At 41.3% G+C, this 10,153-nt stretch overlaps 2 pseudogenes; both read right to left on the reverse strand.

Moving 5' to 3' along the window:
• Nucleotides 1-2,919, reverse strand: part of LOC108702399 — a 23,442-nt pseudogene extending 20,523 nt beyond the window's left edge.
• A 466-nt stretch (nucleotides 2,920-3,385) lies between these two features.
• Nucleotides 3,386-5,991, reverse strand: LOC108702250 (annotated as a pseudogene).
• Between the last annotated feature and the right edge of the window lie 4,162 nt (nucleotides 5,992-10,153).

Genomic DNA, 10,153 nt, shown 5'->3' on the forward strand with positions numbered 1-10,153 from the left:
TTAACAAGACGAAGACAATTCAACTATCAGACAATCCTGACATTGCAAGTTTGATACAACATCTGGGAGGTGTAATAAATGAGTTACTATTCAGACATAATGGGTGCCAAGGCTAAAAGATAGGACTAATGTGGTGGAGACAGGTCAGTACATCTAGCATTTTGTAACTAATAAACCAGATGCATAGCATCTAGTAGTAAGAGGTAAACACACACAGAGGGGCTCATTTATAAACTTCGCACAGGGCAGATTGGTTCGCACAGTGAATATATTTGCCCTGAGCATGGTTATATTTATAGAATGTGCAAACAGAATTGCGCTTTTTTTCGCAATTCGCAAAGCTTTTTAGAAATGTCAAAAATGGCAAATTGCAAATATTTATGTGCACATGCTGCGTTTGAATTACGCCACAACTTTGGTGGTGGAGAAAATACTTGCAAAACAGTTTTGCAAAGTGCAAATTTAAGTTACTGTAAACGCTATTTTCACACACTACCGTGCACAGTGGGCACACTTACGCAAACACCCATCTCATTTGCAGGCCATTTATGAAAATGTATTCACAATACGAATTTGCAAATAACGGAAAGATGGGCAGAGCAGTGCAATATATTAGCATTCAGAAAAAAGCATGGGCTATTCAACCATTTGCGAATAAATATACGTTACGCAAACTTTATAAATGACCCCCAGAGACTCTTATACCAAAAATATTCTGCTTGCAATACTATCACACATGTAATATTAGGACCCTTATATGTTCGGAAGAACCTCTCATTGATTTCTGATATCGTTATAATTTACAGTATGGGGAGCTATGCCCCTCAGAAAAATAGGGGCGCTCATTTCATGCACCTAACATACTTGGCTGGACACTGGAGTGGGTAACATGCTCAGAGCAGACCAAACAATGTTCTTATCCAGCTTTATCCAGACTTTTGTACTTGGCTGACCTCTCAGGAATCAAGTGGTTTACCTACCTGCATAGTTTCCTGTTTAGACACGCTAGTTTTCCCTTTGCTAATTAGCACTATGATTACGTGACTATATACAGTAGGTCATGCCACAGCTGCTTTTATTACTCAGTGACCTTTCCATTACTGTCTAGCTATACTAGTTTATGGACTATTTCTCTATTAAGTTTTGGGTTTGTTAATATGACATTTGGCACACCCTTATTAATTATATCTAGATATTAAACAACATCATGTCAGTCTGCACATCACTTGTCAGCTCTCCACCAGTCAGATTCCCACTCCCATAATGTCTTGCACACTTTCTGTGGTTAACAGAAGTGTGACACAGGGTGGGAGTTGGAAGTCTTGGCTGGAGAAAAGCAAACTAAAGCTATTGGAAATAAATACTGAATCAGGCAGTACCCCACTGAGGCTCGCTAGTCGCTATACCTCATGTATCCCTTGAAAGGCACTGGGTCTTCTTCCTTTAGTTATGCTCCCGGGTCTCATCATTCAGTTGAGGAGAATAGAAGACCAATACAAGCAGCAATACAAGCAGAAAGTTCTTGGAAGACTGCAGCACTATCCACAGATATGCAACCTGAGGAGGAGAATTGGGAAAAAACAGGGCTTATGCAAACCACAAACAAATATACAAAACCAAGTGGCATATCCTATTATATAAATATTCAGAAATTAAGGAACGAATGGTGGGAAAGAACTACAAACTAGACTAACAGGGAGGGGGCAAATGCATAAACATAACTTAGCAAAATGAAAGAACACTGGCATAGCCAGCCTATAACCAAGTGATCGTGGAAGGTTGAACTTGCTAATTATTAGCATGTCAAATATGGGGCAGACTATCCTGTTAGATAGCAGATCTGTCCAGATTGATTGGTGCAAGGTGCAAACGCAGAAGAGAGCTATATCAATGAATGGAACAACACTATATAACCTTCAATGTGTATGGCTCCATAGCAACATATTTGTTTGATTGGCCCACAGGCCAATCTGTCAGAATCTATGAAAGTCAGGCAGTCCCCATACTGAGAATGAAATGGTCAGGGAAGGGAACAAAGTAAATAAGAATTGGTTCCTTCCACAGTCTGTGGTGTGAAGTTTTGGCTTCCTCTGAACTCTGCTGAAGATTACTGCAATACCTTGCAGGCAGCTCAGACAGTGGGGGTCATCTATAAAGTGCGCGCAGCGCATATTTTTCGCAAATAGTTGTATTGCCCATGTTTTTACATGAACGCTAATATATTGCACTGCTCTGCCCGTCTTTCCATTTTTTGCGAAATTGCATTGTGAATTAATTTTCGTAAATGGCGTGCAAATGAGACGAGAGCACACCCAATGTGTGAGGATGTTGTGCACAAAAATAGTGTTGACAGTAACTTAAATTCGCACTTTGCGAAACTGTTTTGTGAATATTTTCTCCGCCACCAAAGTTGTGGGGTAATTCAGTCGCAGAGTGTGCGCATAAATATTCGCAATTTACGAATTTTTTACATATTTAAAAAGCTCTTATAGACATTCACATGGTGCAATTCTGTTTGCACCACACTTATTCAGCTTTATAAATATAACCATGCACAGGGCAAATATATTCACTTTGCAAACCAATCTGCCTTGCGCGAAGTTTATAAATGACCCCGGTCCCCCAGTATGTCTGCAAAAGTACAACCTTATGGATAAAAACCAGGTATTGACTAACTAACTGATCCAAACTTCCTGCAACAAAAAGTTGACTGCCCTCAGAAAATCTCAGCATACCTAGCATTTGCTTAGCAAAGACTCTGCAATGGTGTTGGTTTCTGGTCAGAAGTGTGTTGTGAAATCCTAAATGCAAACTCTGCTCTTGCAGTCCAGTGTGTAAAGCTGGCCACAGACGCAATGATCCGATCGTACGAATCACCATACCATCGGACTTCCCCATCCCTCACTAACCCGATCTGGTGACTCCCGCATCCGACCCACGCCCACCCTGCTGTGACATCACAGAAAGGAGTGGAAGGGGCCTGCGCGAGTATATAAAAAGTCATGCACAAAGGCTGAAGTGGGACACAGAGGTGTGACTGCAGCCTCTTCAGATCAGTGAGTAAAATAAGAGGCAAGTTTGCATACTTTTTCGTTAGGAGACCCCACACCTAACCCGCAGGCTTCGGACCAGCCTGCACATCTCTAGAAACAGCCCAATAGCAACCAATGGCTGCCCCCCCCATGGCCACAGAGCAGTATATATATATATATATATATATATATATATATATATATAGTCCCAATATGACCCCGGTGCTACCTATTGTAACATTTTACAAAAATCCAAAATAAAAGGTGCACACGGGGAATCTTTAAAAAGTAATTAAAAATTCTTTTAATTTCTTAGTGTTTATTTGATGTTTCGGCTCCTAAACATGAGCTGTCCTCAGGAAGAAACAACCAGCACACAAACACTGAGAAGTTTTTTGTATCACAAAGACCCATGAGTGCGGATTCTTTGCTTTACTGATTGTACAATTTTTTGTGTTCCAGCACCTGGGCAGTGACCAGTGTTCTGGGTGCACCAGGCCCATATTACGGTGCATTGAAATGTTGCAATGACCTCTAGTGTCAACTAAGTAGAGTAATTCCAGTTAGCATCTGGTGTCAAAAAGACAATACAATACAAATGCTTAGGAGAATTATAAAGTAAAATTTTCAGTCTCATCAGAATTAATCTGACAGCCATCTTCGGGTAGGATGTCACTCTAGATGTGTATTTGTAGCTGCCTGTGAGGCTGTTCCTCCCCGTGTCTATAGCGATTGTTGGTCCTGTCCTTCGATATCAAAACTGTAGAATACAGTACACTCAGCTTTACTTGGATCAGTGCTAGGGCTGCTGTCTGCTTCCGAGCTGTCTTCTTCTTCACTTAGGTAAAAGGACTTGGGGGCCTGTCCTCCTCTACCACCATCACCATGAGGTGACTCAGCAGACACAGGGTGCAGTGGGGTGCTGGCCTCTCCAATGGGATTTAAGGGTGCTAGGATGATGTGTAAACTTCCACAGGATGGGCAGGAGGTTTCCCCTACATAAACAGAATAGTAAGATAGGGGTTTGGAAGAAAATGGAGAAGAGAACACTATTATTTATTATCATGGATGACCACTAAATGGGTAGTATTTTAGCACATTGTACAAAATGGCATTCAAACCCAATTCCAAATTGATTTTGTGTTTTTTAAATGATTTAACATTTTGTTAGCAGGTATCAATGGAAAAAAATGTATCAATCAGGATTGCCTGACCAACATACAGGTTCTGAAATTGTATTTCTTTCACATGTTTATCGGTACATGTATGTATGTATTTATTTATGTAGGCCTTGCCTACACATAAGGACATTAATGATAGATGTGCAGTCACATGTGTGGTTTCTAATTAGTCCTTTGGCAGTGGGGTCTTTCTCCTACTGAATAGACTCAGGGCTGCCGACGTCCCCTCCATCGACCTCTTGGCTAAATTCTTTGGTACTGCATCCTGGGATCATCTTGGGACTCTGATTTTTCCCTCATATTTCTCTCCAACATTGGATGTAGCAAATCCAGCAAAATCTGTGCACAAAAGAAAAGGGGCAGTGTTTGGGGTGGAACAATTTCCTGTATTAATCTCCTTGTCCTTTGCAGATTTTGAGCAGTCCATAAAAAATTAGATGGATCCTGCCAGCATAGTGGTTAAGGTAATTGGTGAGTGGTACAAACAAAATGAATAATCACAGATGTACTCTCCCAGAAAAGGGCAAGGTGAGCAACATGAGTAACTATGGCAGAATTCACAACAGGAAAGACACAATGAACAAGATTCATAGACAGATAAAAATTAAGGAAGAAGAGTGAAAGTACAAACAATCGAACAAGTGGAAAATAAAATTGTTTTAATTATAGCACTTCCTTAAAAAAAAGCTTCATCAGTATTGTAAAAAAAAAGCTTGATCATGATGTTCTTGTAGTGTGAGTATCCTGCCATTGTGTGCCATGGTGGCACTAAAAACCCATGCAGGCTGGTACTAGAGGGATATTCTATACATTGCAGTTCCAGGGAGCCAAAGATTTCTGGATCCCCCAAAGACTGCGCAAATTCTCGCAACAGAAAGTGCAGTGTGATCCTCAAGAAACCCCATGGTCCCATGGGTTTCTTGGTTGCCCATTAGGGCAACCCACTACTGGGGAACATAAGGCATCGGTGAAATTAAAAACACAATTTCTCTCTCTACATTTTTTTATATTTTACTCCATTTAAATAGATGTAATAATAATAATAATGATAAGGGACCTGGAACTCTAGCTGTACAATTGCTCCATCAACCAACTGCTTTTATTAACCCACAGAGGTATCAGTGCAAAGGGGCAATGGTCACAGCATGCACGACCATGGGAAAGAGAGTAGCCCATAAACAGGAAGAAGCCAGACAGAGTACTGTACCAAGGAGGTTGTTAGTGGGATTAATGAATATACTGAAAGTCAAATTTCTTCCCAATATGACTTTGGTCACTCTTGAAAGAGGCTACAGAAGAGGACAGGTCTGTAAGGAATCTTATGTAAGGAATCTTCAGCCACTGCCTATCACTGGTGCCTAGGCTGTTGGTCTTGCTATGGTTGGTTAGTTCCATTTTGAGTTTTTAAAGGACAAGATGTAGAGCAACTATTGGTTGTTGAATGCAGCGTGGAAAGGGGGGGGTTACAAATTACGCAATACTGATCTAAGGTGTTACCAATGCCAACTTGCCTTCTATGCCTGGTATTGTCCATTATTCCAAACTACAATTGTGGATCTTATCATGCAGGCCCTAACTGTACCTCCAAAAAATTATTATTATAATAAATATTTAGTAATATGGATGGCAAACACAAAAAGAACATACAGTAAATATTTGTCAAAAACATTGGGTAGTTCTACCAGCTTACCTCCTATCAATTCCTCTTCTTTACTTGGCTTCTTTGCATCCTGCAGTCCCCACAAATGCTCCTCAGATCTTTCTTCTACTTTCTCCATTAATCTGGGGCAATATCACTGGTCTTTGGGCTGGGTGGCCTGGGGCACTCTTGTGCTGGGGATGGACTCTTCTGTTTAAGATCAGTCACTGGGGCTGTAGGAGATGGGGAGGCTCTGGGAGGTGACATGTAAGAGCTGTTCACATAATCTGGATTCAACTGACTCAAGTGGGATCTGTACTGGAACCAATCGACACCAAACTGCTTGCAAAAATTGCCAGTGCGCTCAATGTCTTTCATGTGCTGTATAACTGACAATTATTCTATGTGATTTTAATGTGCAAAATCCAGTTATATTTGCTATTATTGTTACAAACAGGTTATGAAACTGGCCTACCAATTTAAGAAAGTGTCTGATGAGAAAATAAATGTCACTTTCTTTTCTAAATACTGTAAATAATTTGCTCATAGACTGTACAGAGAAATACCATACAACAGGAGTGCCCATACTTTACTAATGCGGGGTCTACTTTTAGTGCTGTTGTCCCATTATGATCTACATCATGGCTGTCCAACTGCAGCCCGCGACCCCCCCCCTTATGTGGCCCTCCATATCAATGTCTGCGTGCTGTGTCTGCTTACCATGTGTAAACTTTAAAAGGTATCACTACAGAGATTGACTGGTCCCTGCATTGTTTAAACCTCAAATTCAGACTGTAATCCCCTGTATTGTTCACACATGTAATCCCTCCTGCATTGTTCACACTTGTGACAGCTCTTGTTCACACCCTAAAGCCCTGTACTGTTCACACCTGAGACCCAGACTGAAACTGCCCACATTGTTCACCTGTTCACACCTTATTGAAAATGCTAATGGGGCACCAGCACTGTGTCACTGTATGTATTATATACTGGTCCTGATGCCTTTCTCTTGCTCTGCTCTGCTTTCTTTGCACCCTGTGTGTGCCATGCTCTGCCTGTCCTATGATCCCTATGGAACATAAACCTGGTATTTATTCTGGGTGTTTGTTAGCATTTGAAAATTATTGTTAGTGGCCCCTAAGGTGTTTAATCATATGCTGGGGTACTGTATTATACACAGGGGAGGAGGAGGCATATGGATTTATGGGTATGTCTTAATATGACTTTCACATATGAGTGACATCCTTGCCAGTGCAGGCACAAGGTAGTTTGGCACCCTAGGCAAGAGCTTCAATCAGTGCCCTCTGTCCTGAATTACAATTTCCCTCCTTACCTGGATGGTTTTTAAATAAAGAGAGCAAGAAAGTGTACAACACTTTTTAATTTATATTACTGCCCCCTGTACCTGTACCAGCAAGCCCAGCAGCCATCCATAATACACCCCCTGTACCTGTGCAAGCAAGCTCAGCAGCCATTCATCATACAGCCCTCCAGCAGCCATCATATTGCCCCCAATCTTTACCTGTGCCAGCAGCAGCCAAAAAAAAAATCTGATCACATCATATTGCCCCCAAGTATTTATGTACCTGTGCCAGCGCCCAGCCCAGCAGCAACAGCAAACATATGGTCCCCAAATCTGGAAATATGTCCATAACAGTACCTGGCTGTGCCAGCAGGAAGCTTCACACTTTACAGTAATAGAACAAATGTCTTCAGTTCAGTGCAACTGTGCAGGGCTGAGAGCAGCGAGAGCCACACCAAGCAGCCCCCCAGCTCTCTGCCTCTCTCTGTCACCCAACGCATCAGTGACGTCATTAACGCGTGTACGCACGTCGCGTTGCACCGCACAGAAGGAGCTATTACTTGCCGGCAAGAGGGACAAGGTGAAGGAGGGAGATTCCACCCAACTGGGTGACCATGATTACTGAAACAAATTATTAAATAAACGCTTGAAAAAAATAAAAAAATAAAAAAACGAAAAAAAAATCCCCTTAAAAGTGCGCCCCTCAATGATGGTACCCTAGACAGCCGCCTACTCTGCCTACCCCTAGTTCCGGCCCTGATCCCTGCAGTGAGCACCAACCATTTGTTTTTTTTGGTGTACTATTAATGTGGACATGGTCTTGCGGTAACATGGGTGTGGTTTAAAGTGAGTGTGGTCTAAAAACAGGGAGTGGCTAACACTGGCTTCCATTATCGGCCCTCCACCATGTAGATTAGAAAAATTCCGGCCCTCTGTACCATAGAAGTTGGACAGCACTGTTCTACATCCATAATAGCATTGTTAGCATTCTGTTCCATGGAAAATATTACTTAAATATTATATTGATTTATGAGAGAATTTATATTGCTATATTTTATATTTATAAAACAATGTCAGCATAGGTATTCCCCTATCTAGTTTCACCAATGAACTTGAGCAGCTTTGTTTGTTTCCCTATAAAGCAGCCGGCGACCGTTGTTTCCGTAGACCCAGTGCAGTTTGCCTATTCTGATTATTAATTAATCTTGCTGTATCGGCTTCTATGGCAGATATTATTTGACTTGTGCTGTTTTGACAATTTATGACGATTCCTAAGCTTAACCTCCCAACTGAAACCCAGACCACACTGAGCACGTGCGTAGTATTGGCCTTGCAAAGATGTTTAACATAGTTACAAGATGACAGCCCCCTGCGGCCAACTTTGAAAGCATAAATCATTTGTTTAATTAGGCTTCTGGTGCAGTAAGTTCATGTTTATATTTACTATACAAAATACATAATTTCTAGCATTACTCTATTTTAGACTTTAGTTCCCCTTTAAAGTATGAAGATCCAAATTACAGAAAGATTCGTTATCCAGAAAACCAGAGGTCCTGAGCATTCTGGATAACAGGTCCCATACCTGTAGTAGCAAATTATAGGACAGGACAAGGTGTTGCAAATTAGAGAGATGTTCTAGCCCTGTTGGGATAAAATGTAAAAGAGAACACAATTTGGCCTCTTCAAGCCTCACCTACACATGGGAAGGTCTCTCACACAAATACACACTGACTGACCACAGGTGCTGGAGAGTTGGTTGTGTCTCAGGATGAGGTTGTGCAGTTTAGCAGTGGTTCCTACACTGAGCTCTGGAACTGCTGTCAAATAGTTATATCCCAGGATAAGGTACTGAAGCTCTGAAATAACCTACAACATGGAAAATATTTAGAGGGTAAGTATATACTGAGCTTGTTACAACTCTGTACAATGTACATGAACATGCAATGTAACATTATCATTATGGACAGAGTATTATCTTCTATACAATTGTACATGGCCATATTTTATGGAAGGGTTTCTTAACCACAACTACCATCTGGTGGAATATGGAGGCAACACACCCTGTTGCTACTTCATGTAGTGATCTATAGGAATGCAGTGCTTGAAGCCAGGCCTGGACTGGCAATCTGTGAGTTCTGGCAAATGCCAGAGGGGCTGCTATAAGATGACATAGAAAGTCAGTATTTAGTGGACTTGTGGGGGCTGTTTGGGGCTGTTTGGGCCTCTTTGTGGGCTGATTGGGCCTCTGTGTACCCAAAATGCAGAAACACATTTACAGTTTATATGAACAAGCTGCTGTGTAGCCAGTAGGGCAGCCATTCATAGCTGAAAAAGGAGAAAAGGCACAGGAGACACAGCATTTACCAGAAAAACTCTGCAGTATACAATGGAATTCTTCAGAACTTATTTGTTAACTATTGTATATTCTGTGTTTGAATGGCTGCCCCATGGCTACACAGCAGCTTGTTTATATAAACTATAGTAGTGTTTCACCAATGTGTATGCCTCCTGTAAAGCACCTAGTACATGTAAATGCTCTACAGGAAGCATATACATTGGTGAAACAGGACAATCACAGACATAAAATCAACACCAAATCATGCGATACACCAGTGGGGCAACATTTCTGCAGTCAAAATCACAGTCTTCAGGACATGCAGGTCTTAATTCTAAAAGAGAAATTTAAAACTGAACGGGAAAGGAAGATTTATGAATTCAAATGTATGGAGTTATTTAACACATTAAGACAGGGCCTTAATTTAGGGTCAGGTTTCATGTCACACCAGGGGGCAGATTTACATAGGGTCGAATATCGAGGGTTAATTAACCCTCGATATTCGACTGCCGAATGTAAATCCTTCGACTTCGAATATCGAAGGATTTACCGCAAATAGTTTGATCAAACGAAAAAATTGTTGGATCGAACGATTAAATCCTTCAAATCGTTCGATTCGAAGGATTTTAATCCATCGATCGAACGGTTTTTCTTCGATCAAAA

This window comes from Xenopus laevis, chromosome 9_10S, assembly GCF_017654675.1.
Source record: "Xenopus laevis strain J_2021 chromosome 9_10S, Xenopus_laevis_v10.1, whole genome shotgun sequence".
Lineage (NCBI taxonomy): Eukaryota > Metazoa > Chordata > Amphibia > Anura > Pipidae > Xenopus > Xenopus laevis.